Source organism: Oratosquilla oratoria, chromosome 40, assembly GCF_046742065.1.
Source record: "Oratosquilla oratoria isolate Oo_2021 chromosome 40, ASM4674206v1, whole genome shotgun sequence".
Classification (NCBI taxonomy): Eukaryota; Metazoa; Arthropoda; class Malacostraca; order Stomatopoda; family Squillidae; genus Oratosquilla; species Oratosquilla oratoria.
The window spans coordinates 9,278,076-9,303,075 of NC_134816.1; the positions used below are offsets into that span (position 1 = coordinate 9,278,076).

The 25,000-nt window shown below is 43.6% G+C and overlaps 1 protein-coding gene across 6 annotated transcripts in view; it reads left to right on the top strand.

The window, feature by feature from the left end:
* LOC143020634 (protogenin B-like) overlaps positions 1 to 25,000 on the top strand; it is an 862,265-nt gene that overhangs the window by 198,269 nt on the left and 638,996 nt on the right. The gene's annotated exons all lie outside the window — the stretch shown is intronic.

Here is a 25,000-nt window from a genome sequence, read left to right on the forward strand (position 1 = left end):
TCACGTCCTTCCTCGAGTCCTGGAATATCAGGCCAAGACTGCACCAACCCGTCGCCGATCGCGCCTTTTGCTGCACCATGACAATGCTGCCCCCCACAAAGCTCGCCTCACTGTGCAGTTCCTGGAGCAGCAGGGGATCACACTTCTCCCCCACCCATTCTACTCGCCTGACCTTGCTCCCTGTGATTTTTGGTTGTTTCCAAAGATCAAGGGTGCGATCGCAGGGAAGCTGTTTCATCGCATACAAGATCTGGCGCGAGCAGTCAATTCAGAGCTACGAGGTATATCGGCTTCTGAGTACCGTGAGTGCTTCATGAAGTGGCGAAAGAGGGTGGAACGTTGCATAGAGGCAGGAGGGGAGTACTTTGAAGGAATGTAGGCCACTATTTGGATTTACCTCTGTACCGTGAAAATATATGGTATCACTGTCATTACTTTTTGATCACCCCTCGTATTATAATGTCGACGTAAATGCGTCGTAGCACTGACGTAAAGAGCGACATCCACTTTGACGTTGGCGCAAAGAATTACATGTGAGGAGACCGTGGCACTGCCGTCAGCAGCTACGTCGTAATGTAGGCGTCAACAATTGAACCACCTACATTATCAACGTAAACAGTCGTATCAAATACGTCACAGCGGCCAAGTAAACAACTGAATACGCGGCAACGGCGACGTGTTGTGTGTATACAAGTCTCCTGCAGGCAAGTTCACAAACCTTTTATTGCTTTCCAACATCTCATAGCGTTTCTTTCCTTCGGGCAAAGTTTTGCTTCACTTTTTAGAGTCGTTGTTGTGTGGTAGGAGCTGTTTATGCTTCAGTTGATCGTGAACTCGGTAATATATATATACAGTATATATATATATATATATATATATATATATATATATATATATATGTGTGTGTGTGTGTGTGTGTGTGTATATATGTATGTATATATGTATGTATATATATATATATATATATATATATATATATATATAATATTCATTTAGGTTAAATTTTAATAATGAGAAAATTAAATTATCTCTCCGTTAAGACGACGGTATCGAAGGATTCGCCACTACATACTAATTTTTGTGTATTCAGGTTATTTTAGATTAGGGGAAGATGAATATTGTCAGATATGCATTGGGTGTTATACCGGCATACTGACGGCGATAATGATTGGTCGTGCCGTATTGTTTGCAGAAAGCCGGGTCCACACTTGTTGCATTTCCACGTATCGTATCATCTTTGCGTACCACCTAGTGATACGATACGGTGCAACAGGGTATTGTACCCACTTGTTGCGTATCCGTATACAGCAGGCGGATACGCAACAAGTGTGTACAATACCTTGTTACACCGTATCGTATCACTAGGTGGTACGCAAAGATGATACGATACGTGAAAATGCAACAAGTGTGGAACCGGCTGAAGAAGGGCAGCGTATCGTCGTCGTCGTCGTTTTAAGTGGCGACATCGCCCTGTTGACTATTCGCCCTGTTGGCTGTTGGCTATTCGCCCTGTTGACAAGCAGCCACTACCTCGTAGAACAAGTCCCCTGGAGAGAGCAAAATCAACATAAAATTACGCGCCGAACATCTTCCGAACAACATGATCTTCCTTGGTAGTTTAGCCACAATGGGCACTTCCCCATACTATTAAAAGACGCCATAATTACTCTTGATTCCAAAACATGGAAAAGCACCCATTGGGGTAGAACATTTCAGACCAATCTCACTACTTGCAAAGATCTAGAGAAAATTATTAACATAAGGGTAAAGCAGCCTCTCGTAGAGGAAGAACTGTACATCTCCAGGCAATATGGATTTCGACAACATTGGAGCAACTACACTACTGCCATTGTAAGAACGTATAATAGTATGAAAGATCGCCGACGTAGTGTCAGCACGACACCAGTTTTTGTTCCATGACGTCAGCAGAGTGATCAACAAAGTTTTGCATGATTGACTGAAGCTCGCAATATCCAGTTTACAACTTCAAGAAGAACTAACAAGACTCCTTTGTGGATTCTTAACATGGCGCACAGAGAGAATCAGATTAAAAGAACACAGAAGCGATAATTTCCTTCCTAAAAGTGGTGTACCTCAAGGGTCATGTCTTCAACCAACACTACACACGGTGTACACAGTAGATACTACCCTCCCAGAGCAAGCAGCGACAACATGATGTGTATGCGGATGATATAACACAAGCCCTAACCTATCCAGGAAAATCGACCAAGGAGGTAATGAATAATGACGCAGGCATGTGGAAAGAACATGCTGTCGGGTCAGGGAATTCGAGAAACGGTGGAAAATGAAAACCAATAAATCTAAATTTGAAGTGGTGATACCAATTGCGAAGTTCAGACCGACAGCAATAACAGCTGTAGGAGACGGGACTTGGAATACTCAAAATCTGCTAAACTACTGGGACTCGTCGTAACCCGCGGAGTATACTGACCCATGTCAGCGACAGATTAAAACAGGTCAAATCCACCTCGGCAAAATAAGGATATATAAAGCAATGTCAGAGAAAGTCAAAGTACACCTATACAAAGCCTTGGAGAGACCAATATGTAATAGAATACCCATATGTCCCTCTCAACACTGTCGAAAATCCGGCTACAGAATCTACAGAGTTTTTAAAACAATTTCCTAAGGTTTCACTTGCGGCCAAACCCTTCCATTTCATGAAACAATCAAAGAAGTCCACAAAAGAACCAACACAGAACCTGTCAACACCAGACTCCACCATATGGCGAATCGAACTTGGGGCAAATTACTTGAAGAACCCCCCCCCCCCCAAACTTACTACCCCAGAGTATCTGAAAAGAAGAGAAGAGGTAAGAAAAAGCACAAGCCCATGATGCATGGTGGCCAAAGAGCCCAAACACGATCACTCCAACCAGTATATTTTGCATCAGACCAACCTGGTAGCTAAGTAAACTACAATGGAACCAAACAAGAAGAAAAAACGAAGATATGCTAGCTACTCGTAATGAATACACAAAAGGTGGTGTTCCCTTCTTTTCAATACACACTCTCCTTCCTTTCCTGCGATGACAAGGCCGTGGCCCTCCCCCTTACTTAATTCTTTCCTACTTAGAAATGCATTTTGGCAAAAGAGAGACTATTTTATCGAGTCCGTAGGAGTCGCACATGTTTAGAAGTTTCAGAGACAGTTTTCAACACAACAAATAAAGGTGTACATGGAAATGACCCAAGCGTTTCGATCCCTTGGGCCTTCTTTAGTGGACTAACCGATTACAGCAGAAATCCAAGCCTCAGCACCCCCCTCACCTCGTGACTTGATGTTCTTGCTGGACCTCACCATCGTTCCCAGCGTATGTGTACAATATATATATATATATATATATATATATATATATATATTTATATATATATATATATATATATATATATATATTATATATATATAATTGTGTGTGCGCGCGCGCATAATAAAAACAATAAAAACGTGTATACACATGCAGGGTAGCCACCAGAAAGATGATCTAACAAAGCTTTCGTTTATTTACATCGTCAGTGCTTGTAGTACAAAGAAGAAATTACAAAGGAAGGAAAAGTACAGAAATATATGAAAGACCAAGCCATGGCGAAGAAGAAACTCGGAAAGGTAGAAGAGGTACGCATGGTTTGGCCGCGGTCCTGGTAATCAACAAATAGTTGCGACACTTGCGTGTGTGCGTGTGTGTGTGTGTGTGTTTTTAAATATATATATATATATATATATATATATATATATATATATATATATATATTTCATAGCTTTGATATTTCTTTGCATCCATAACTTTCTAATTTGTACAGATCTTGAATTACATTTATTCCCTTACTAGATTTGATCAAACTGCATTCAATCAAATTTCTTCCTGTGATTTTGTTATATGTAGTGACTAAGTTTATCGCAATGCAGTCAAGAGAATGAAGATATTTTGCCTTTCCTTGATTGCACACACTTTACAGCCATGAAAGTAGGTTGAAGTGCGCTGTATATCGCAAACCTACCAATGTATATATATATACTCCTATTATTCTTCACATCCTGATGTCTTGAAACGATTTTTTTTCCAATGTTCCTCAGGGACTTTGTAGCCCAGAGTACATCTATGATTAAATCAGGTAAGAGTAGAGTGGGGGTGGAAGGAGGTTTCTACAAGCTTAATGTGGATGAAGGTGGAACTGGGAAGGGAGACGTTGATTTTTGTAAGTGCATACGGCCCTGGTAGTGAGAACAGTGTAGAGGAAAGGTAGGCTTTTTGGATAAATTTAAATGAGTGCATAGAGGGATTTGGGAGAAATGTCAATGTAGTTGTATTGGGAGACCTTAATGCTAGGGTAGGAAATGAAGGAATGATTGGGAAGTGTGGAATTCCAGGAAAGAATCGTAGTGGAGAGTTGATGGTGGAGATGTGTCTAGAGAGTTGATAATAGCAAATATAGTGTTTAGGAAGAAAGTCGAGCTTAAGTTAGTACACATGGGAGAGAGTGGTGGATGGAAGGATGGTAGATAGAGCGTTAATGGACTATATAGTGGTAACCAGGAGTATAGTAGGAAGAGTTAAAGATGTACATGTATCAAATAATTTTTTTGGTGGAAGGTAAGTTGAGAGAGGAGGATAGGTGGAGAAAGAGGAAAAGGACAGAAGGTAGGGAGGTGCTTAGAGTGAATTGCTTAAATGAGAAAGAAAAGGAGAAGGAGTACAAGAACAGGCTGAATGAGGAGTGGGAGGAAGTAAAGGATAGAGTAGAACTAGGAGTGGAGGAATGGGGATGATTCAAGGAGGGAGTCACAAGGTGTGCAAAGATGGTGTGTGGAACAAGGAGGACGGGAGGAAATAGAAGGAAGGGTAGTCGGGGCTCCGGCCTGGAGGTGTGGTATATGCACACGCGTGCGCGTGGGGGTGGGGGGACTCACTGATCGGGAGCACCTTCAAATAAAAAAGTTAAACTCTTAGAAAATCAACCTTTGATATGTTATATGCACACACACACACACATACACATGTATATATATATGTATATATATATATATATATATATATATATATATATTCCCAATGCCCCTTTTATCCCATCCATCTTATCCTTGAGAATAAGCCAGTTGTTGTTTGCTGACGACACTGCGCTTGTAGGAGGATCAGAGGAAGGATTGAGGAAGCTAATGACAGAGTATTGGGATGGTTTGGACACATGGAAAGAATGAATGAAGAAAGATTAGTAAAAGAGCTATGGAAGGCAGAGGTAGAAGGAGTGAACATGAGGGGACGACCAAGGATAAGATTGATGGATGGGGTAAAAGGGGCATTCGGAAAGAGTTGAATGTCTGTTGAGGAAGGACGGGAGAGGACAGAAGATATGGGTGAATTGAGAATGGTTGTGTATGGATGATGCTGTGATGCACGAGGGGGAGTGGGTGGGAAATAGGGTGATGAGGGAGTATGTATGAAAGATAAATTGACCTAGCCCGAAGGGATTTCTCCCCGTCCTCTCCATTTCTACATGAGGGGATGGAGAGGGGGTGTCGCCGATTTAATGAAGCGGCCTTGCTGTGGATATCCTGTGTCGTGCGACACTGCTTCTGACCCAGGGCAGTGGGCGAGATGCAGCGATGTCCCGTCATCAAGGAGCCAAGAAAAGATGGATGGTGGTGGAGTGTGTGGGGATGGAATGGGTGGGAGCCTTTTTTTTTTTTTTTTTTGGCTACCTCCCTTGTAAGAGGGAAAGAGCCTTTGGTATATGTATATTTATGGTATTGGCACAAAGCTGATATATCTCAATCTTCTTGATACAGCTTACAACTACGTCGAAATAAATTTCTACGATCCCCGGCCAAAATAAATATTCAACAAGAAAAAATTTGGTTTTACCTTACCAAGAAAACCTTCATGGTATCCTACATACATTAAGTAATTTTGATGTCAATTTATGATTTTACAACAAGAATACTGTAAGTCTATTGCTCGTCAGTGGTTCTGTCATACGTGCTAAGGGGTGTAGGCTACGTACCAAATACCTTGCAAATCACGTAATAAATGTTATGCTGGTCAAACTGCTAAAACACTCAAGACACGAAAAAAATCAACAGAAAAGATACGTTGAAGAAGGAAACCAATCTAGCGTTATATTCCTTCACCTGAGCAATTTTTAACATCCAGATGACAGGGATAACGCAAGTCATTACGTATTGCAACAATATCACAGAAAGAAATTTGTTTGAATGGAGTTTGCTCAAATCTAGTAAGGGGGATAAATGTAAACATCCATCAAGATATGTACAAACTAAAAAGTTATGTAAGCAAGGAAATATCAAAATTGTTTGAATTGTATGTATATATATATATGTGTGTGTGTGTGTATGTGTGTATGTATGTATGCATGCATGCATATAACATTGGTTAATTTTCTAAGAGTTTTTAACTTTTTGATTTGAAGGTGCTCCCGATCAGTGAGACGCACGCGCTTGATCATATACCACACTTCCAAGCCGGAGCCCCCCGCCCCTCTCACATACATACATACATACATACATGTACCAAAGGCTTTCCCCCTTACACGGGGGTAGCCAAAAAGAAAATGGCATAGAAATCACTCCCGCCCATTTCATTTCCCATATATTCCACTCCCCTCCACCCTCCTCCCTCCCTCCTATCTTGGCACCTCCTGGATGACGGGTCATCCCTACATCCTGTCCACTGTCCTGGGTCAGAAGCAGTGTCGCAAGATACAGCACATCCACAGCTACATAAAATTCCTACCCCGTTCCTGAATAAAATTGATATGATGTTCCACCCGTGTGAAGAGTGTGTAAGTGGACAGAGAAAGGGAGAAAATAACGTAAAACGAGGGGCTGTATTGCGGCAGTGATAACCAGCGTTTCCTTCCTTTTGGACAGTGTTGCGCTGAAGTAGATTCAAAAGGGCGAAGTTGAAGTTGAGTAGGGATGTCAGTACGCCATACGGGGTACAGAAGAGATTTTTTTTTAATGTATGGAGGAGGAGGAGGAGGGTAGAATGAGAGAGGCAAATAGGAACCGAATATGGAGGGATAAGGGTGAGGGGAGGCGGAGGGGGAACTGTTGGCACTTGAGACTGGTATTGCCAATCCTCCTCTTCCTCTTGCTCTTAACTGCAGGTTGTGAAACCCAAGTGGAACTCGAAGAAAACCCCCCTCCCCCTCCCCCTACCAGCACTGTTGCTGACACTTCAACTTGACCCGCGAGATAGATCGGAACTCTGTAGTTGCATCGATGTCTTTCGTTATTGAGTATTTGGTGTCTGTCTGTCTGTCTGCACAGGAGTTGTTTAGATGCGATGATTTTAAACTGAATTGTATTAATGCAACAGTGAATATGTGTTTGCGTATTTCCCTCATGTAATGATGGATTGTACAATCTGCAACTTTAATTTTTGAAACTTTGAATTACCCTGATATATATTTGACCCATTTTGCTTCGCTATGGGCTGGAAACCCTGAGGCCGACCGAGCAAAAGCCGCCGCTGTGCTTTGGCTGGAGGAAAATCTCTGTTGGACTTCCATCTTGTCGAAGGTGCTCATCGAAGTGGTCTGACGTGCAGCAAGACCACCTTTGATCGAGCTCAACAACTGTTGCAGAATGGGAGGAAAAAGAGGATTAACAACAACAACAACTCTAACTCAGGCTGAGGGGGACATCATAGAGAAAAAAAGATGTGCATTGTTCTTACCATTGTCTTTTTATAAAGGTAACTAACAACGCAGTGATGAGCAAGCCCGCTGTTACAATAATATTTCTGAGTAGGATTGAATATATGATTGAGAGTCGAGTACCTAAGCTATTTGATTTATGTATGATAAGAGAAATACCTTGTTCAGCCTCCATTGCCCCGCCATTGCAAAAAATGAAGTAAATATAGAGGTACCCCCCCCCCTTAGTTGACTCCTTCATCTCGTCGACGTCGTTTGCAAATCGTCTGTCATTAGCCAGAACGAAACTCACGAAGTGCGCCACCGTGCCAACTATGTTCAACTTGTGCCTTATCGCCATCCTAGAAAGGATGCTGTTATACTTAACTCTTTCGATATTGACCATTTTATTAATAATGCTGTTAGAGTGAATGTTGGTGATTTTGATATTTTAAAATAATTTTGTGTACAACAGGGTTGACGTCCTCGTTATGGCGCCACTGCACTGTAATGCGGGAATATTTTGTTCGGCTGAAGACGAACGAGAGCCCGCGGCATGGTGTGCCCCAGGTGTTGCACTTGGACCCAACCTCTGGGGTCAGTTCGTGTACAGATTTCGCTCGATGTGGCTGCCGCCATGCCATTTTATTCAGTTGGGAGTCTGGTTGTGCTGAAAGATTTATCTTATGCTGATGTAGCCGACGTCGGCGGGTTTTTTCCTTCTCCAGCTTTGAAGAATAGATCTCCAGCTTCGCAGGTTGGAGATCACTTTCTTTTCTGGCCCTCGGCAGTGCCATCGTCGTAGGTTTGGTTAACGCCTCCCTCCAGGTTAGTCGAGGTATTCTGAACGACTCTGAGACTGAATGAGATGATCAGTGCGTTAGCCAGAACAAATCTTTGAACGAATCGTGAACGGCTGGATCGAGGCTTTCGTAGTCCGAGGTTAGTAGCGTCCGACTTCAACCAGAACAGAATCATTAGCCCACTCACTGCTCATGACGAGAGTTGTGCCTTTGCTGTCGCCAGGCGATCTTACTTGAGGTGAAAAACAGCGCGTAAGGGTAAAAGCGTGTCCAATTAACCCATTCAACTCCGATAACAAGATTATTGTCATTTGGTCAAATAAAACAAAAAAATAATAAAACACCAAAATGTTTGATCAAACACCAGAAAAATGTGACGTCAGTCCTCGCTTCGTGCGAGGACTGACGTCACATTTTTCTGGTGTTTTATTATTTTTTTGTTTTATTTGACCAAATGACAAGATCTTGTTATCGGAGTTGAATGGGTTAAAGTAGACCCGGACTCTTACAATCTTATCACTTTCTTCTTCTTCAGAGGGTGTTGCGTTTTCTAGGTTTGCGTTCACTGGTGGCGAAAAGCCGGTCGTCGCTTCTTCGAGGAATTGCTTCTCTCATCCTTGAGTCGTTCTTGGAATCCTCACCCGTGCTCGTCTTCTGTTGGCGTTCGAGTAGGAATAACATCTGCTGGCATGGGTAGCAAATTCGTTGAAAAAAACCATGTGTATACACATTGCTGTATATATATATATATATATATATATATATGTATATATATATATATATATATATATATATATATATATATATATATATATGAGGAGTAGAGGGAAACACACAAGTAGAACAGGAGTTTATTCCTTGACTAGTTTTGCACAGTGATGCTTCTTCAGAAGAAGAAGCATCACTGTGCAAAACTAGTCATGGAATAAACTCCTGTTCTACTTGTGTGTTTCCCTCTACTCCTCTTACAACCTGTCAGGATGTCTTCATATATATATATATATATATATATATGTATGTATATATATATATATATAATATATATATACATATGTATGTATATATACATATATATATATATATAAGAATGGGGAAAATATGACAAAATCCCTTTTTTAGACACCTTAATCATGAGGAATGGGAATAGGCTTGCCTTCACTATTTTCAGAAAGAACACCCATTCAGGAAGTTACCTTCACTTCTTTAGTCATCACCCAGATCACATTAAAAGAAGTGTAGCTTCGGGTCTTTTTCTTCGAGCATTCAGGATTTGTATCCCCCAATTTTTAGAACCTGAATTAACCTGCATCAGGTCCCAATTAATAAAATTAGCTTACCCTCAGTGGTTCCTGGATGAAGCCCTTAGCCAAGCCAGAACTAGCTTTTTCAGTCCGCAAAAAGAGAGACAAAATCCCCTTGTCATCCCCTTTTCAGAGTCCATTAGTCATTCGTCCAAATTTCTTCCCAAAGAGAAGGTAAATTTAATTCATAATTATCCTAATACTATTAATAAAAAAGTTGTTAATGTTCACCAGATGTTGAGAGAAGATCATATCCCAGGTGTTTACTCCCTTCCCTGTTAAGATTGTAACCTTTCATACATAGGTCAGACGGGGAGAGACCTAAGGACAAGATTGAATGAACACAAGAGGTCTATCAAGTATGGTCAAGAAAGCGCAGCCGTGTTTCAACACTTGAATAAACTTAATCACCGGATGGACTGGAAAAAAATCCGATTTCATTTATAAATCTGGCTGTGGGTTCAGAAGGAAAATGGTGGAATCCACTTTAATTGAATATTTGCCCACGTTGACTATTTCCAAGGGGACCCCAGTTATAATATCAGGATTATCTATCTCCAAACAAATTGTCAACAAGTTTCCTCCCCCTCTCCCTGACCCGTCCTCGTGTCATCCTCAGGTCACATAAGGGTTGGGGTAGTGACTTTTATTCTTTTCCCAGTTCCCTGCCCTTCCCTTTGTAAGAGGTTGCAATTAGACAGCATCCTACTACCACTTTGTACTATTGAAGAGGATTGGAGTTAGCAATCAAAATATATAGTTTCGCTTACTCAACTCTTTCGTCAGACTGTGGTGTTAGTTGATATATATATATATATATATATATATATATATATGTGTGTGTGTGTGTGTGTGTGTGTGTGTGTGAGTGATTCACCATGGTCCTAGATCACGTGTTGGACTCGTGATCGACAGCTCTTTCCCTCCCGGAAGAGAGCTCAGAGCTCATATATGACCGATCTATCGGTAATGCACACACACCCCTAACTCCCCGCCCACGAGAGTTGGAGTAACAACTTGCAACTTAGTGATACTGAAATTGTTTCAGCCCTGGTGTGTGTGATATTATATATATAAATATATATATATATATATATATATATATATATATATTTATGTGTTGTGTGTGCCACCCAGAAAAGAGGTAGTACTGTACTAGAGGGCCACGGCACGATCTTTCCTATGCCCCATCATGGGGGCATCGCTCTCCGACCTAAACTTGGCGTTTGAAATTACCCCGCCGCTTTTAAAAAGGATCGACAGAAGGTTCTTCAAAGGAACTGGTTACGGGCTGTGGCGTTTTCGATGTCCTTCCAGCCTCGCAAGTACGCAGGTTGTTGTGGGATCCCCGAAGGCGCTTCGGCTGCAGCCAAGCAGTCACCTCTTGGTTCAGCCCCAATTGATTTTTCATTGAGTAGATAGTAGTTCCGGTGACCGTAAAGAAATGGTTTTCTCTTTTTGATATATCGAATTAATATTTATGAGAAGTGTTCATTCCTCACTTAGCGTCGCTGTCCGAGGACACAAGGCAGATGTACTGATGGTTTGGCCACAGCAAAACCTAAATGAAGGTAAGAAAAGAGTAGATTGCTGTGCTATGATTTTATATGTTATCGAACAAGAGTCTCCAGGTTTAGTGGGTCCCTAAACGCGGTCCCATTAACACACGAGGGGAGGGGTCCCTGCTTGGGCCTGGGGTGAAGGGGGCTGGGGTCGTCTGCGTGCTTGTGCAAGCATTAAAGCAAGCCATGTTGGTGAAATGTGTGCGTTGCGTGCGTGTGTTACTTGCCCTCTGAGGCCCGCCCGTCGCAGCCAAAGCGGCGGAGGGCCACGGGTCCGTCCATCTTCACTCCCCTGACTGAGTGGGTCGGGGTCGGGGTGGTCGTTCTTTCGACTGATTATCATCACTTGACAGTGGACAGGACACATGTGCTAATCGTCATTAATACTAAAATTTGAGTTAACCAACCCCTGTATTTCCGAGAAGTTATCGCTTTCCTGTTAAAAACTAGACGGTCGTTTTGTCGGCAGTAGACGAGAATACAAGAGATCAGTATGTTGCCTGTACGAGTTTACCGTCTGTATAAGTAATGTTGTAGCCAACTGTCTATACAGTGGTAGCCTAGCTGTTGTAGTCGTATGTATTCCTGTATATTGTCCAGCACTGGTGTATGTTCTTGGTCAATCGGATTTATGTGCAGCACCGGTCGTTGTAAGCAACTCCGCCTGTGTGTGTGCGCGCGCGCACGCGTGTGTGCTTGTGTGAATTGAATTGAGTTTATATGCTCAGACTATACAAACGTAGGGGGCACAGCTCTCGCAAAATTCAGACTTAATACAAATACAAAGACAATGCCTTTAAGACAAAGAAACTCTTAAGTAATAGAATGTTTACTACAAATATATACTTTGTTGAATAAGAAAGTAACTTCAAAACAATATTAGGAAAACTAATAAATTAGAAAAAAAAACTTGCGTCACATAATGTTAAAGAAGAAACTAATTACAAAAGTAAACTGAGAGAAACTAAATATTGGTTATACACATTATTTATCTAAACACACGTAGCACCAAGATAAATTTAGCATGACATTTACGTTTGTATTCTGTATAAACAAAGTATGACGTTGTGGCCGAAATATATAATTATTTTGTATATACGTAGCACGTAAGCCTTATCGTGTCCCCATTAATACATTAAAATAGAACTTGAAACTCGTCACCTACGATACCAACATGAAACTTGTTACAGATCCGACCCACTCTTTACACGTTGGTATGTGCCAGCATTTACAGGTAATCTGTTATTGCAAGTTCGATATCCAGCCACTGCAACTGTCACTCTTGATAACATTACAAGATATTTTCCCATTCGGTGAGCTATCTTGAACAGTTTGTAATTACAGTACTACATTAAGTTTTTGTAACTAAATTATGTTCCCAAGTTACTATTTATTGTCTGTTCAACAGCTTTCTTAAACCATTTTGTATTTAGAATATCTTGCAACAACCACGTACCCGAAACTCCACACTCATTGCAAATGTTTTAATATAAGCTATCCATTGAAGTATAAATCTCAATTCTGTCCAGCTGTGATAAACATTTATACATTAATTATATAACACGATTTAGTATATTTACCTGAAATTAGTCTGGACCAGTATCCAATCAATCTTTCTTTTTATGTAAAGATCAAGTGGAAATACCCCAAGTTCCACACACTAAATCATTACAGGTATTTTATGAACACCTTGAACTAGTATTGAAAATTTCATTTGCAATAACACTAATTCTCTTAATACAATAATATCCCTAAATCTTGGATGCATATGTCATTGTAGGTAACACCATGGTATTAAATAGTTCAAACTGTATATCAACTGACAAATCAAATGCTCTACTCCTACTTATCAACGAATACGTTGCTCTCGTGGCCTCCTCTTTATGCTCCAGCTCACCTTTGGGGAACTACCAAGATACTTATAATCTTTCATTACTTCAGTGCTTTTACCATTGAATTGAAATGCATCGATATATTTTATCTTCCCTTACAAAACACTACAAATTTTTGTTTATTACAATTAAACTTCAATTCCTGTTCATTACCGACAGGAGGCCTCCCTGTCCACATCCAGGTCGGATGCGAAAAAAAATCACAACAACAATAAACCAATAAACAAAAACTACAACAATGCAAATAACAGAATACAAAAGAAATGCACATGTATAGCTAAATAACAAACAAACAGGTAAACAGCAAACAATAAATTGACACACAACCAACAATAAATGAGAACCAAACGGACAAACGACAACAAAACAAAAACAAATAACACAAAATAAATTATAATCATTACAGCATCTTGCTTAGGTGTTTATCTAAATTATTCTTAAAGCTTCGAACTGAACTACATTGCACTACCTGTGCAGGAAGTTTATTCCATTCATTAACTAGCTGCTTCATTACCTCCTCAATGTCTTTCAGTATAAGTGTATCATCGGCGTACATGAGGAGAGAAATTTTCAGGAATGAATTTCTAGAGTCGTCGCCCAAATCTAAGTAGAGTAATTGCAATTGTTCTCAAGTAAATTTACTTTCAGTATCGGTAACAGACAAGGCAAAAAGCTAAGGCGACACATTTTCTCCTTGTCCAAACTAACCTACATTACACACAAAGATGTCTGATGTTTCTTGATTTAACAAGACTTAAAAATGAAAAGTTTTCCCATCCACCTTATCCTGACCAACTTGCACCACAAATATTCACGCCACACACTACCAAAAACCTTTTTGTAGCCCACAGACAAGTAAAAGAGCGTCTTTTTTTCCAGTTGAATAAATCAATTATATTTTTTTAGTACAAATGTATGATCAGGGATGGATTACTCATACCTGAAATATACTTTTGTTTCATTAATTATATGTGTGAATATTCACATAGCCTGCCATTTAGTATAGAGGTGAACAGCTTCCCCATGCAGCTGAGTAAAGTTAGTAGTAATTAACATTCCGGTTGTCACCACCAATATCAAGTATTTTATTAAACAGTAGTAGGTGAATGGAACACACAGTATGCTGAGTACTCTTAATATGTTCAATTAATATATATATATATATATATATATATATACATTTTTTTTTTTTTTTTTTCCAGTTCTTCCATAGTTATTGGATCATTAAGTAGTGATAATATTTAATATCTGTATTATCCTGATAATTTAGAGTATTATAGAATTATCGTCAGCATTGTCATCGGCAGCTAATTTTTTAAAAAGCTCATAAAATTTACTTAAAGTTATGGAAATTTGATGATCTTTCATCTGACTACTGTTTAGAATTTTCCAGTATGCTTTTAAGGTCATCACTCTCAAGCTTTCATAGTTCCAATAAACTATCCTTGTCCTTGTTTTCACTCTTTTTAGATTTACTTTGTCTTCAGCTTTTCTCATTTATGGTATTAAAAATTTGAACTTCATGCAAATGATAAATCTGTCTAACTTTATAGTATTCCTTTCTAGATTTTCAGCATTGTCTGTCGTTCCCCTTATAAGCTGCACTGTTGGTCTTTCTAAAGTATGTTTTACAGTTGTGTTGTGGAAAAATTGTAAATGGAGGGTCAGTCAATATTTGATTGAAATCCTAATCAACTCCATCAACGGGTAATTCATCTTATCTTACAATCAACTCGTTAACCTTACATTCATTATTTTATGCTTCTTGTGTCGTGTGTGCACCGCGCGACTCCTCTATTTCCAGTTCGGGTCTACATGAACTGTGCTCAGCTTGCACAGGAGCGTTTATGGATAGTGCCTCTGCACCACGAACACATTGGGGCGATGCGTCCACGCGCTGTACCACGCGGGGCCCTTTTGGGTTTTGAAGGGTCGCCCCGTCCATACCGAGACGTCGCTTTGTTCTATCTGCCGACAGAGGGTTTTATTCAGAAGGATTAGAAGACTTATTTAATCTCTGAATATGTTCTTATGTTTATGCACATGCTTGTGTTTGAGGTCAGGGTGCGGGCGTGCACGTGTATAGTCGAACACATCGCTTATGGTGGCATCCTGTTTATTATATACAACCTTTATTGACTGTCTCTGCACAGTATAACTAAGTCTGTTCAAGTTCATTTCCCGCTGCCATTCGCGTGTGACTCATTGGCTTCCGGCGGGGGAGGTGGGGTGTGGGGGTGGGGTATTGCACGTACACAGCAGATTTGAATCGTGCGGCATTTTGAGTTGAAATAGGTTCATCACGTTTTGTGGTCCATGGGGGTGGGGTGGCCGTTCACCACCACAAGGGTAGATGGAATCGTCAGAATGGGTGGAATGGAATAGGAACGTGGCAGACGGCGCAGCGGAGGGTGGGGGTGGGGGTGGGATGCCGGGTGGTGTTGGGTCAAGTGTGACGAAGGCGCCAGCTGAAGCAAATACTCGGTGACCGCCGTGCCGGCAAGGGAAGGGAAGGGAAGCTGTTGGCACTGGCACCAGCTTCAATCGAGCCATGCGGCGTTGCCCGTCGCATGGCTCGCGCACAATGTGTGTGTGTGTGTGTGTGTGTGTGTATGTAGCACGTGCGCGCTCATTTGTACGTATCTGTGTACGTGTGCATGAATATTTGTGGGTGGGTGTGCACACGTGCGCGTGTGCATTGTGTGTGTGTGTGTGTGTGTGTGTGTGTGTGTATACGTGTGTTTGTGTGCGTGCGTATGCATTTATGTGTGTGTCGGTAGTAAAGGTTGCGGTGGTGTTTGTATGTGTGTGCGCGCGCGCGATGCAGGAACAGGCATTTGAACTTGACATTGTATGAATGACATGTATTGTTTTGGTTTGTCACGTGGTCTTCGCCTTTATCTATTATTATTGTTATTATTGTATGTATATATTTTTTACATTTTTCTTTGTTTAACTTTTATATATGTTAATCTCTTTGGCAGTACCGCACGGGACTCGAACCCGATGCGCTTGGAAGTAAACTCCCAAGAAGCACTCACGCCTTAGACCTCTCGACCACTAAACAGCATAAAACCTTGGGAACTCATTGTCTAACTGACTCTCGAGATTGGGGAGGGCGCTTACTACACCCATTAACCACCCGTTTCACCACCAAGGCCGCTGCATCAAGTGGGAGTTGTAAGGGCCGGTTCGAATCCCTTCACGCATGTCGCCAACGTAACCATTCGAGAAATTCGCTATTGGACAGCGACATCAATCAGATAATCTCTTTGGCAGTAGCGCACGGGACTCGAACCCGATGCGCTACGTTGGCGACATGCGTGAAGGGATTCGAACCGGCCCTTACAACTCCCACTTGATGCAGCGGCCTTGGTGGTGAAACGGGTGGTTAATGGGTGTAGTAAGCGCCCTCCCCAATCTCGAGAGTCAGTTAGACAATGAGTTCCCAAGGTTTTATGCTGTTTAGTGGTCGAGAGGTCTAAGGCGTGAGTGCTTCTTGGGAGTTTACTTCCAAGCGCATCGGGTTCGAGTCCCGTGCGCTACTGCCAAAGAGATTATCTGATTGATGTCGCTGTCCAATAGCGAATTTCTCGAATTTTATATATGTGTTTGTTTATCAGTTAATTAGTTATTCTTTATTGTTCCATCGCCAGGAAGTGTATCGGTTGAAGTTTTCCTTTTGAGTACATCATGTACGGAATAAATGACCGGCTATCACTGATGGTGGTGGTGGTGCATTGCGTCGTCGTTTTGACCCCGTATGTCGTGGTCACGAATATCAAGGGGCTACTGACGTGATCAGTGGCTCCCCAAAATGGTGGAAGACCAAGCATCGCCGCCAAACATATAAAATCCTGCAACCTGTCGTAGCCAAATGAAAGGTGTGATATGCATGCCATTATAAAAGTTGCTGAAACGCTTTCAGCGCGAAATGTATATTCAGAAACAAGGGTTAGATTCTTTCGGTGTTTATTTCAAAAAGGAGGTATTTCGCTTGTCAGGTGAGGCGGCTGTCCTTCCTTCTCTTGGTACCCTGTAACCCAGTACTACCTGCCACAGGGTCGGATTGTCGGCGACTAAACCGGCTCCCCCCTCTGGTGACCCGCCAGTGAAGAGGGTGTCTTGGACACCCAGATGAAAGAAAAAGAAAACCATCAAAAGGGCAGAGGAACTCAACTCTTGAGTCGGTGGCCATCCAGCCTCGATATTGGTCACTAACCCGTGTTTGCCGCCGTGTATAGGAGCCCTGTAGAGCTTGGAGATTGGAGTCCTGGAGGCTGAGTGATATCCCAGTGCCGTGGTTGCACTGAAAAAAAAAACCCTGGGACTAGCAACACGCCTCTTTGGTCCTCGATTCAGGGCAGGATGGGTGGGCCCTCTTGACTCGGAGAGGCAAATCGGTTTGGCTGATTGACTTGAATCTGTGGGCCAGGCATGCCCAGAGGCACAACTACCGCCTGGGCCGACAGCACACGGTCCGTGGCTTACTCCCTAGTGTCAAGGTCATGGGTGCGTATCCTCTTTCATGATCACTGGGACTATTGGGTTGATAGGTATACCCAAATCCTGGTCTCTCCTCGTTGGGCTTCGTGGTGGGTGGGTGGGGGCGTGGGAAAGCAAATCACAGGCAACCATACTGGACACATATGGTGGGGATGGGCTTCCAACCTGTCCCCGTCAGAATCACCAAACCCACTGTGGAGGGGTGTTGCAATGAGGCACCAACACGTCGAGCCATGCCCAGGGTGAGTCTTCGGCGGGCTTTCCGTGTGGGCCCCTGGAACATTCTTTAACCCAGAACGACCGACTACCCATTTTATTGGCGGAGCTCAGGGGTATAGTGATTCTCTTAGAAGTGAGAAGATCAGACAGCGATTTACACCTATTTCTGGTCGAGCCGAACCGATGGGACCCGCCGTGCGCGGGAGTGTATCTAGCCGAATAAAGCACGTCATCGTAAAAGATGCTCCATATGGTGAGCGTATGTTGCCGGTAAGGCTGAAACACACCTTGGGCTTCATCTCTCTTACTGTAGTATATGATACTACTGAGGCATAGAACTTTGAAGAGAAGATTGTCTGTCCCAAGCTTGAAGTTATTGTTACCAGTGTCCGTCACGAGAGACACTTATTGAACTTTGCAAATTGCAGAAGGCTGAGGGTTGACGGTTCTTGGTTCCAGAGAAGAGAGCCACGCCGATGGATATGGTATAGCAGTGCCGGAGTAGTGGTCAAGAAGATCGGTCACATACTTGTTAGCACTCATTGGAAAATCCTACAGAATTGTAGGGTTTATCGAAGTACTAAATTCTTTGGGACCGATCGTAAACTTGTGGTCGCAACACTCATATTGTGTATCAAATCGAGGAGAATCCCGAGATATAACTCGCTTGGAGAAACTCATGGATGATGCCCGTGTCCGGGAGTATGCGGTAGCAATCTCTAATTGGATTGAAGTACTTCGTTCTCTTGAGTACCCAGAAGAATTGTGTAACACTTTTAAACTTAGGCTCGGTATTATTTGACTTTTAAACTTGAAACTCTGAAAGCTGCCGAGGAGCGCCCAAGGTCGAGGAGTAGTATGGCTTCGTGAGATACACCGAAAAGTATAGAGTTAAGTCGTATAACTAGAATGGCTGGGGACCTGAACCAATACAGGACTCAGAAACGGCGAAGTAGAGCTCTCATGAGAATGGATGAGAGGTTAGGGGAATAACATAGGATGTCGATGGCCATTTTAATGCAAATTACCTCAGGCCTGCTTACCGAGCCCTTAAAAAAACTTCGCTCCAGATCTTTGACCCAGAGTAGCACAATCCGAACAGCTGAAGGCAACCTAGTGTCAGATATGGAAGGGTACCCTTTAGCCGAGTACTTTAGACAGTTGCTCGTGGATAATCCTCCCAAGCGGACGGCTTCCCCTCGATGGTGTTCAGGTGGTAGTTCCTGATCCACCGCTAGACAAAATATCTCCGCCCGCACTGACAGAGGTCAAAGAGTCTGAATAAGTGCGGAATTGCTGAAAGCTAGTGTTGAGGCTATGAGACACGTTAGGTTCCATGTCTGCTGCCTGGCAGTCCGGCACCATCCATGGCTACTAACCGGAAAAGGGGGTTAGGTCGTTCCTTTCTGGAATGGGAAAGGGGAGCAGCAGGAGTGCAACAACTACCGTGACATTACACTGTTCATTGTGCCAGGTAAGGTGCTTGCCCATCTATTGCCCACACTGGTTCGTTCACTTTGCTATGTTTCAGAGGTCTGAGCAGTCTGGGTTCACGCCAAATAAGTCAACAATTGATCGGATCCTATGGCTTCGTATTCTTGTGGAGCGCCGACGTGAGTTTCAACAGGAGTTTATTACAGCTTATGTTGATCTCAAGAAGGCTTTTGACTCGTCACATCCTGGAGTGCTCTGGGATCTGCGGATCCGTAGGATTCCTGCAAGGATTATTGACTTGGTATTCGGCGTATACTTTGTTTCAGAATGCTGTAAAGTATGGAGGTGGTGTGTCTAGCTTCTTTCCTGTTAATTCAGGAGTGAGGCAAGGGTGTGCCCTCTCTCCAATGCTTTTCAACGCCTGTTTGGACTGAGTATTGGACACAGTTGTCAATTAGTGTTGTTGCAGAGCATCTATTAGCAACACAAGGGTCACCGACCTTGTGTTTGCCGATGATGCTGTCCTTCTTGCGTAGTTGTTGGAATTCCTGGTTGTAGCCCTCGAGTCACTGCGCACAGGGAGGCGAGACCGCTTGGACTTGAGGTCTCCTGGACCAGGACTAAAGTAGACGAGTTTAAGAGCTCACCGGATAACACAGTTCAGCATGTCCATGCATGTGGCGAGGACATTGAGGTCTTGGACCGCCGTAGTGGCAGGCGAGAACTCTAACCACCGCGCCACGAGGTTGTGAGTGAAGTAATGTGCTCCCTGGCGTGTGTCCCCAAATGATAGCGGTTGATTGTGATAAGGTATTTCCTATGGCTTTGACCATGCACTTGTTTTGGTAAGACAAAGCAAATACGTACGGAAAGCACTTCTTTCTTTTTCCTCTCCACCTTAGTTTTTTAAGTCAATTGCTACGACGTTGTGGATAGTGTTAGTTACTGGGACTGTCACGGGAACGAAGTACAGCTAGTAGATTTGAAGAATGGCTTTATAATGTATATTTTTCCCGTATGATTTGAGTCCTTTCTATAAATACTTTTCTTTGTTTCCATCGTCCGTTTTATCAGTGGAAAACGAACGCGGCCCTGTGAAAAACAGTTTCGTTAAACTGGAATCCATTTTTGCATATCTTGGCGATGCCGTTTAGTCGTCTTGTCTCTTGTTACGCGACCTAGTAATACAGCTCTAGACTGGAGGTGTGTGCGGTTTCGTCCAACTTTGACCACATCTCGTAAATGATGAACGAGACAGTCCACAGCGCTCCCGCTAATGACGGTGCGTCACTAGGAATAGCCTGGCGTCACTCGGAATTAAACGGCCCCTGCTGGGACGGAAGGGGCAATTGTTTGGTTGACCCAGTGTTGTACAGGTGCCTTCACAAGTACTGATCCAGTACACGAAAACTGACCTTTCAGCTATGACCTTAATTGTTATTGAGTCAGTCAATCGGTCAGCCATTCTCCACTACTGAACACAAATACCTCCCTCAACCTTTTGCACGAGCCTCCCGCCTGCGCCAACTTCTGCCACAGCACTCCTGCAAATGTCTCTTTTTTGCCTTTATGCCCTCCGGTCGGTCTCCTTCGTCTACACCTCCCATTTCGCAGCGTCTAAACACATTTGATCCATCCTCCTGCCTTGTGGTTCGCCTTTCCTGCCAAGTTACATTGACGCTCCTTTATCGGCTCCGCAATGTCTTCAATTCCTGTCTTCTGTTTTGCCCAGCTTGCCATCTTCCTGTCTTGTAAGCAGTATGACCTGCATTGATCCCTTGTGGGTGTCAATCACCAAGGTCTTGGATCATGTGTTGTAATCGTGATCGACACCTATTACTCTCCCGGATGAGGGTTAGAGCTCATATATTGCCCCATCCATGGGTAAAACTGACCTTACACACACACACACGCACGCACGCATACAACACACACACACACACACGCATACAACATGCACACACACACGCATACAACACGCGCGCACACACACACACACACACACACACACACACACACACACACACATACACACACATTGGTAAGGCACTGGCCTCACAAGCCGGAGAACCGGGGTTCGATTCCCCGGCCGGGCGGAGATAAGTTGGGTTTGTCTCCTATCACGTGTAGCCCCTGTTCACCTAGCAGTGAGTAGGTACGGGATGTTAGTCAAGGAGTTGTGACCTTGCTGTCCCGGTGTGTGGTGTGTGAGTGGTCTCAGACCTACCCAGACATCGGCAAATAATGAGCTCTGAGCTCACTGCCGTAGGGTGGTGTCTGGCTGTCTCGAACAGAGGCTGCAGCAGATCCGAGGTGAATACACACACACAACACTTCCACACACACACACACACACACACACAACACTTACACACACACACACAACACTTACACACACACACAACACACACACACACAACACTTACACACACACACATACACACACAACACTTACACACACACACACACACACACACACACACACAACACTTACACACACACACACACACACACACACACACACACACACACACACACACACACACACAACACTTACACACACACACACACACACACACACACACACACACACACACACACACACAACACTTACACACACAACACTTACACACACACACACACAACACTTACACACGCGCGCGCACACACACACACACACACACACACACACACACACACACACACACACACACACACATAAACCCAACACCTTGCCCATCAGAGCTGGGGTGCGAGCTTGCAGTTTTGTGATGCCTTTCAAACCTGGGCGGGGAGTCCAACTTACATGACTGAATTAGCTGTCGAGCAGTGTTTGTGTGCACACTGTTACATTTGTGTGTTTAACTTCAACGCGCATGTTTTTGGTCTTATTCTTCATCTGTCGTACCTCGTTTTAAATTTAGTTTTAGTTTGGGCTCTGTCATCTTCTTGACTATTCTATGAATTGACTCTTTTGTACGGAAATATATTCCTGAACGTCCTTCAGACATGTGGCGGCGGCCTTTTTACAGTTTGTTTCCATGACCACGTGCCGACCTCCTGTGTGATTCACTATCATGGTCTTGTACTTGTTCTTGTGTGTGGGTGTGTGCGCGCACCCACGCATAACTTTTGGCCGTGACTCTATACTCGTAGATAGCATGAAGACATGGCCTGGATGCGTACAGTCAGGTCATGTCATGTCCTGGCGGCCAAAATATCGATGGTATGTCGCGGAGACGAATTAAATCGCCTGGCGACTGCCAGAATGAAAGGAATGATAGTTTGTACGGGAGGAGGAGTAAAGTGGAGAGGTTAGGCTTTCTTTGCCGAAAGCATTTTGTCTAGTTTCCATCACTTCGACTTTTTACGATCTTAAGGTATTGAATGCCAAAAGAAAATAACGTTTTCACACTAAAAGTTGTGGAGGAATGACATGACCAGGTGGAGGTGGTGGTTGCACTACATTTGCTGTTTCCGCCGCCAGGTACACGGTTGGCTGTGGTATACCCATAACACGTTTCTACACATTGCCAAGTTATTCCCAAAAACGTCTACTCACTCCTAAAATCTAACTTATCCTATTCTAACTTAACCTAATTTTGTCGTATTCTGCAGTCGACTTTTTATGGGGTTGGGGGTGTAGACATTTTGGAAATTCCCCTTCATGCACCTGTTCGCCGCTGCCCGCCTGGCTCTGGGAACTGACGTCGGCCCCTCGCGCGCACTCGCCTCCTGCCTACTAGCTGTCCGCCGCGCCGACATGCTGGCTGGCGGGCGGGCGGGCGCGCGCTTGTTTACTTGAGGGCGGGCGGTATCGTCATGACGAGCGCCCGCGTTGTGCCAAGTGACCCAGCATGCGCGCGTCTGCGTCATAGTTCGTTCGGAGACAAAGAACTGTACTTTACTTTCAAAGACTCTTTCTACCCTCGGAAAGTAGAATTTTACCTGGTTTATTGTCTCTAGCTGACTGGTTTCTTTGTAAAAATAACCCGTAATTTTCATAAATTTAACTAATGAAGTTCATGGAATTTTTACTTGGTAATGGTAGAAAGCGTTCGCCAGAATTTGCTTTAGAGTTTTAAAAGTAGGGAACAGAATAAGGTAGGCAGTGTGTAGGAGAATTATGTGTGTGGTGACCGGCCGGAGTTAAGCTAGGCTCCGTTAGGTTAAATTACGTGTGGTCACAGATACTGGCAACATCTGAGAAAGAAGAAAAGATCATCTTTTGAAGATATTTTCATTCCTTTATATTTTCCATTTGTATATTAGCGGGCCTGGTGGATATCATTCTTTCCAAAAGGTCGTCGTCGCCCCCCCCCCCCATAGTTTCGTAGAACCACACCTCTAGCCTGGACCTAGCCCAGCGGCGTCCTTTGATGCCACGTCAGAAATGCAGCAGGCGCCTCTAAATGTCGCGAAGTATCCGAAGTCGGTAAAGGGATCGCCGCTGATAAAGAACTTTTGTTTTGCAAGTGTGTCTCCGTACATATTGACTTTCCGCGATCGGACACGGGGCCAGGTAGATAGGCGAGATGCATGCGATGTATTTACCAGATGCTCCCTCCCCGCGCTGTGCAGCAAATGCGCTTTGTTTACGTTCGTCAGCTGTCATTAGAACTACGCCTCGATAAATCTGAATTCTTCTTCGGCTTCTTTGTCTTCGTACTCTTCGTCTTCCTATCTGCACAGGCAGCCAGGACAAGTGGCAGTTACTGGCAGGAATTGGGCTTTGAATCAGAGCTCGGTACCAGTGAGTCTGGGTCGATGCCGAACGTGGAACCTGGCCCAACCAACAGGTGCTCCTCGTTTGTGAAGGTTTTTGTCCCAGATAGTGATTGAGCAGGCGTCTGCCTGGGATTTTTTTTAAGGGTGGCGGGGTGGGGTGCAACGGGACTGGAGAAGACCGAGAGAGGAGAGCCTCGTGGTGCCTCGTCTCAGCGGCGGTTTCTGCCTTGATGGCTTGTCTGAGCAAAATTGCTCTTTCTGGAGAGTGCAATTCGTGTGTACGTCAGCTTGGGCGTATTTGCACACACGCGTACACACACACGCACGCATGCACGTGCACACACGCACGCACGCACGTGCACACACGCACGCACGTGCACACACGCACGGTAAGATATTGTTCATCAGGATCAAGGCACTGGTGATTAATCAACAACTTGTGCACGCGCACACGCACGCACGCACGCACAACGCTCACCGACCCACCGTCAAGTGCGCTGTGTGTGTTCAAGGCCAACAGATGGCGGCGCTTGTTATCGTGATCCGTTTCCGTGTTGTTTCGTTTCTTAACTTATGTTTAATGAACTTCGTGGATGCATAGTTAACATTTATTTACTTATTGCAGTTATTGTTCAGGTTTGTGTTAGTAAAGGGAGAACTGTTAATTGCCGCGTGACTATTTAATAGTAGCTTAGTACACAAATGTATGTAAAGATACACTTCCCTGCACATAAAGAAATATGTAGGTGCATACGGGCAAGCGTGCACACGCATACGCATTGTGTATGTGTGTGCATGTATATCCACTTCTGTACACGCACGCACGCACGGCCCAGACCCCGTGGCAGAAATACCGACTAACTCAGAAACTATACGAG